Source organism: Leptonychotes weddellii, chromosome 5, assembly GCF_054177405.1.
Source record: "Leptonychotes weddellii isolate Sample4059 chromosome 5, ASM5417740v2, whole genome shotgun sequence".
NCBI classification, from domain to species: domain Eukaryota; kingdom Metazoa; phylum Chordata; class Mammalia; order Carnivora; family Phocidae; genus Leptonychotes; species Leptonychotes weddellii.
In genome coordinates, this window is record NC_138373.1 from 137,473,919 (window position 1) to 137,479,918 (window position 6,000).

The 6,000-nt window shown below is 36.7% G+C and overlaps 1 protein-coding gene across 10 annotated transcripts in view; it reads right to left on the reverse strand.

The window, feature by feature from the left end:
• NTN4 (netrin 4) overlaps window positions 1-6,000 on the reverse strand; it is a 137,449-nt gene that overhangs the window by 78,393 nt on the left and 53,056 nt on the right. The gene's annotated exons all lie outside the window — the stretch shown is intronic.

The following is a 6,000-nucleotide window of genomic DNA, read 5'->3' on the forward strand; positions in this document are numbered from 1 at the left end:
AACCATCTGAGCCACCCAGGCACCCCATCAGCAGATCTTTTTTTAAAATAGTAAGACAGCTAAACTAAGAACTAAAATCAAGTTTTGTGGGTTATCTTTCAGCATACATCATGGTCCCTTTTGAAAAAATTAGATGATTGGTCAAAGCCAAAACAAAAGAAAGCAAAAACAAACTCCCTAAACATAGCTATCTGCATAAAGGAGGGCAGAAACTGCTTCAGGGCAGAGAAGAGCAAAATTTGTGCCTTTAGATAAATTACAAAACACTTTTGGGTTTAAAAATATTGTTAATAAAGTAACCTCATTTAAAAAGCCAAGTGAAAGGAGGTCTTAAAATATTCCCATTGTTTTAAAATGTACTATTGACTCAACAATGTATTTTTTTGTAAGTGAGCACTTCAGTTTAAATTTGGGGTCCTTGAGTAATCTTAGGTAGGATTCTCTCTCATCCTTCAGAGTAATGACTTCTTAGAACAAAGAAAATCTCTTCTTTTTGTGAGTCAGGGATAGGGACTACTTTTATTTATTACCAGGGGCTTAATAGGTTTAAATGTACTATCTTTTGAGAAAGATGCTTTGCATTCTATCTGTAAGTATATTCAGCATTCTTTATTTGTCTATAGAGGTGTGGTTCTTTGAATTTTCCTTTGAGTAAGTTGTAATGTCTTACTGGTCCTTCATTAACTAATGAGTTAAATAAAATTTTTGACTTGTGTTTATTTTATATCTGAACGAGAGTCATGACTTCACTCTTAAAATTATCCTTGGGGCACCTGGGTGGCTCAGTCGGTGAAGTGTCTGCCTTCAGCTCAGGTCGTGATCTCAGGATCCTGGGATCGAGCCCTGCATGGGGCTCCTCACTAAGCGGGGAGTCTGCTTCTCCCTCTGCCTGCCGCTCCCCCTGCTTGTGCTCTCTTTCCTCTCAAATAAATAAATAAAATCTTTTAAAAAACGTATTCTTTAACACTGCCATTTCTTATCCTGCACATGTTCTTCCATCTATCAAGACTGCTTAAGCCTGTACTTCTACAAATGGAATTTCAACTTGCTTTATATAGCCAAATGGGTTTTGATGTCTTATATTTTCACAAGATTGATTCTACTGGCTTCCTCTTTTCAGTATCATCAGGTACTTTATCTTTCCTCTGGGGACTGTAATAAATATTTCTGCCATAAAAATACAAATAGCATGGAACTAAATATTGTGATGCTCAGGAGGCTTGTGAAGATTACACTTAGATAAGATCATTCTATTACCAACTTATGCGATTTTCCCCCCACCATTACTTCATTGCATAGAACTGTTTTCTATTTGTTATTTCTTTCCAGTGGGTTTTAAGAATTATTTCTGACTACTGGGTTTTTAAAAATGATGTATGTCCAACAGACATATTTATTTGGATAAATCCTACAAGTGAATAGAGCTAGAATATATGCATAATTTGGTTTCAGATTTGCATGTGTACAATGACAGTATAGTAAGGCACTATGATTTTAAGATGTTTATTTCAGTGTATCTTAAGGCTTTCTTGCCATATAATATCAAATTGGCTTCTCTTCTCCATAATAGCCACAATTTCTTCAGCTTTAAGATATAGAACGAGAGGGGCGCCGTCGTTAAGCGTCTGCCTTTGGGTTGTGTCATGATCCCAGAGTCCTGGGATCGAGCCCCGCATCGGGCTCCCTGCTCGGTGGGAAGACTGCTTCTGCCTCTCCCACTCCCTCCCCTTCTGCTTGTGTTCCCTCTTTCACTGTGTCTCTCTCTGTCAAATAAATAAGTAAAAATCTTTAAAAACAAAAAAAAAGATATAGAATAAGAGAAGACTGACAAATATCATTAGATTCTTGCTGTAGTTCTTGTCCTTAGGCAAAGTTTGAGTTTTTGACAAAACTGTGTAAGAAACTATGTCATTATATAGCTAAGTTATTTGAAATTTCTTTCAAACCAAATTGCTCTCTGGTCACTGTGTCCAGTTACTATGACAGTTGCTACGTAGCTATTCTACCTGCTCCATCTCTGTTCTTCATTTGATCTCAGTTTTGTTTTCATCACTTCACTTTGCACTTGTCTTTGTACACTGAAACTTCCGAGGTCACAACGCAAATCAGTGACAGAACAGGGAACAGAGCTCCCAAGAGAGTCCTCAAAAAAGTCCCCGTCTTAGAACAATGATGTAATCAGGAGGATTTTTTCCCTTCCCACCAACACCTAAAATAGCTTCCCACGATAAAATCTCTTTGAGGGGAAAAGAGATCATATCACTTTCAATTTCTTAGTACCTATTTAATTTGAATAATTTTAGAAAAAAAAAGCAAAAGTGGAATTAACAGTATATAATTTCTAATATATTGTTAAAACTATTAACACAATAACTATGAGACCAGAACCTGGGAAATGGAGTGAAGGCAAAAACTAGAAGAACTCATTTTGTAAGCAACCTATCTGTCAAGCAGCATTTGACACGAGAATGGAGGAAGGATTTGTGGGGTTTTATTCAATGTCTTTTCGGATTTAGATGGTTTTTATAATGAGTTGGGGGCCAGGTAAATTCTATTAGAAGTGCTGTGGGGGATTAATAAGTACTTTTCATCCTACTGACATTCACTTGCTCAATGTGTTCACATAGCTTCTGGTTATTTTAAAGGAAAATTCCTTGTCAGAGACTATTTTGCATTCTCTTACACAGTTTTGTTTTTTTTAAATTTAATTCATTCCAGTTCACATTTCCCACTGTTTTCCTTCTTTCTTGACAGCTCTGTTTGACTGTCACTCAGTATTCTATACAGTACAGAGGGTATTACAAAAGTTGACTTGTTTAAGATAAATGAGCCCCTGATTGTGGTACAAGAAGCCAGTTGCTAGGGCATGTTTTCTTCCATAGTCTTTTGTTGTTGAATTAATTAATTCATTCAGATGCTTCTTTTCATATCGGAAAATTGCTTGTTTCTAGGTGAATCTTATAAAATGTAGTCTTCATGATTGAGTATGCTCATATTTAAAAAAAAAACCTAAAGCTTGTTTGGCAACTCTATCAGAATTCAGAGTCATTACGAAATCTGTGATCATCTGTATATGGCCAGAAACAACAGCCAAGGCTTTTGGAAGAATTAGTTTTCTTCAATACCCATCCATTCAAAGCTATTGCTTTTAGAAACAGCTTAATGATCAGGACTTTAAAAGAAATATATTCATTCTACAAAATTCCTCTATAACCAACCATGGGTTTTTTGTTTGCCTGTTTAGCTATTGATTTTTCTTATTGCAATTATATTCATGTAACATAAAATCTATCATTTTAACCATGTTTAAAGTGTACAATTCAGTGGTCTTTAATATATCAAAATGTTGTGCAATAATTACCACCATCTAATTCCAGAGCATTTTCATCACTCCCAAAAGAAACCTCATGCTCATTAATCAGTCACTCCCCATTTCTCCCCAACTCCTGGCAACCACTACTGTCTTTATGGATTTGCCTATTCTGGACATTTCATATAAAAGACATAATACAGTATGTGGTCTTTTGTGTCTGGCTTCTTTCACTTAGCATAACGTTTTCAAGGTTCATTCATGTTGTAGCATGCATCAGTACTTCATTCCTTTTTATGGCTGGATAATATTCCTTTTTAAAAAAATACATAGCTTTCTTTGCATCCATTATTTTTCATTTATTCTTTTATGTTTCAAGTTTTTATTTAAATTCTAGTTAGTTAACATATAGTTGTAATATTAGTTTCAGGAGTAGAATTTAGTGATTCATCACTTACATATAACACCCAGTGCTCATCACATCAAGAGCCCTCCTTAATGCCCATCACCCATTGAGCCCAGCCCCCATTCCCACATCCCCTCCAGCAACCCTCAGTTTGTTCTCTATAGTTAAGAGTCTCTTTTATGGTTTGCCTCTCTCTCTTTTTCTCTCCCACCATGTTCATCAGTTTTGTTTCTTAAATTCCACATATGAGTGAAATCATATGGTATTTGTCTTTCTCTGATTTATTTTGCTTAGCATAATATGCTCTAGCTCCATCCACATCACTGCAAATGGTAAGATTTCATTCTTTTTTATGACTGAGTAATATTCTATTGTATATATATATATACCACATCTTCTTTATCCATTCATCAGTCAGTGGACATTTGGGCTCTATCCATAACTTAGCTATTGTTGATAGGATAATATTCCATTGTACAGATATACCATATTCTGTGTATCCATTCATCAGCTGAAGGGCCCTGGGTTCTTTCTGCTTTTTGGCTGTTGTGAATTATGCTGCTATGAATATTCATGTCCAAGGTTTTATGTAGATATAGGTTTTCAGTTCAGCTGGGTATATACTAAGGAATAGAACGGCTGGGTCATATGGGTCATGTGTTAGGGTTCCAGCTTCTCTATATCCTAGCCAGTATTTATTATTACTTATCTTTTTGGTTATAGTCATCCTACTGGGTTTGAAGTGGTATTTCATTGGTTTTGATTTGCATTTCCCTAGTGACTAAGAATGCTGAGCATCTTTTTTTAAAATTTAAATTCAATTAGCCAACACATAGTACATCATTAGTTTCAGATGTAGAGTTCAGTAATTCATCAGTTGCATATAACACCCAGTGCTCATCACATCACATGCCCTCCTTAATGCCCACACCCAGTTACCCCATCTACCCACTGACCTCCCCTCCAGCAGCCCTCAGTTTGTTTCCTATGGTTAAGGAATGTCTCTGATGGTTTGTCTCCCTCTCTGATTTCTTCCCATTCAGTTTTCCATCCTTTCTCCCATGATCCTCTGTGCTGTTTCTTGTATTTCACATATGAGTGAAACCATATGATAATTGTCTTTCTCTGATTGATTTATTTCGCTCAGCAGAATAACCTCCGGTTCCATCCACGTCAATGTAAATGGTAAGATTTCATCCTTTCTGATGGCAGAGTAATATTTCATTGTATATATATACCACATCTTCTTTATCCATTCATCTGTCAATAGACATCTGGGCTCTTTCCATAGTTTGGCTATTGTGGACATTGCTGCTATAAACATTGGGTGCAGGTGCCCCTTCAGATCACTCCATTTGTATCTTTGGGGTAAATACCTAGTAGTGCAATGCTGGGTTGTAGGGTAGCTCTATTTTTCACTTCTTGAGGAACCTCCATACTGTTTTCAAGAGTGGTTGCACTAGCTTGCATACCCACCCACAGTGTAAGAGGGTTCCCCTTTCTCTGCATCGTCGCCAACATTTGTTGTTTCCTGACTTGTTAATTTTAGCCATTCTGACTGGTGTGAGGTGGTATCTCATTGTGCTTTTGATTTGTATTTCCCTGATGCTAAATGATGTTGAGCATTTTTTGTGTCTGCTGGCCATTTGGACGTCTTCTTTGGAAAAATGTCTGTTCATGTCTTCTGCTCATTTCTTGATGGAATTATTTGTTTTTTGGGTGTTGAGTTTGATAAGTTCTTTATAGATCTTGGATACTAGCCCTTTATCTGTCACTTGCAAATATCTTCTTCCATTCTGTAGGTTGTCTTTTGGTTTTGTTGACTGTTTCCTTTGCTGTGCAGAAGCTTTTTATCTTGATGAATGCCAGTAGTTCATTTTTGCTTTTGTTTCCCTTGCCTTTGGAGACATATCTAGCAAGAAGTTGCTGCGGCTGAGGTTGAAGAGCTTGCTGTCTCTGTTCTCCTCTAGGATTTTGATGAATTCCTGTCTCACAGTTAGGTCTTTCATCCATTTTGAGTTTATTTTTGTGTATGGTGTAAGAAAATGGTCCAGTTTCATTCTTCTACATGTGGCTGTCCAATTTTCCCAACATCATTTGTTGAAGGGACTTTTTCCCATTGGATATTCTTTCCTGCTTTGTCGAAGATTAGTTGACCATAGAGTTGAGGGTCCATTTCTGGGCTCTCTATTCTGTTCCATTGATCTATGTGTCTGTTTTTGTGCCAGTACCATACTGTCTTGATGATGACAGCTTTGTAATAGAGCTGGAAGTCCGGAATTTG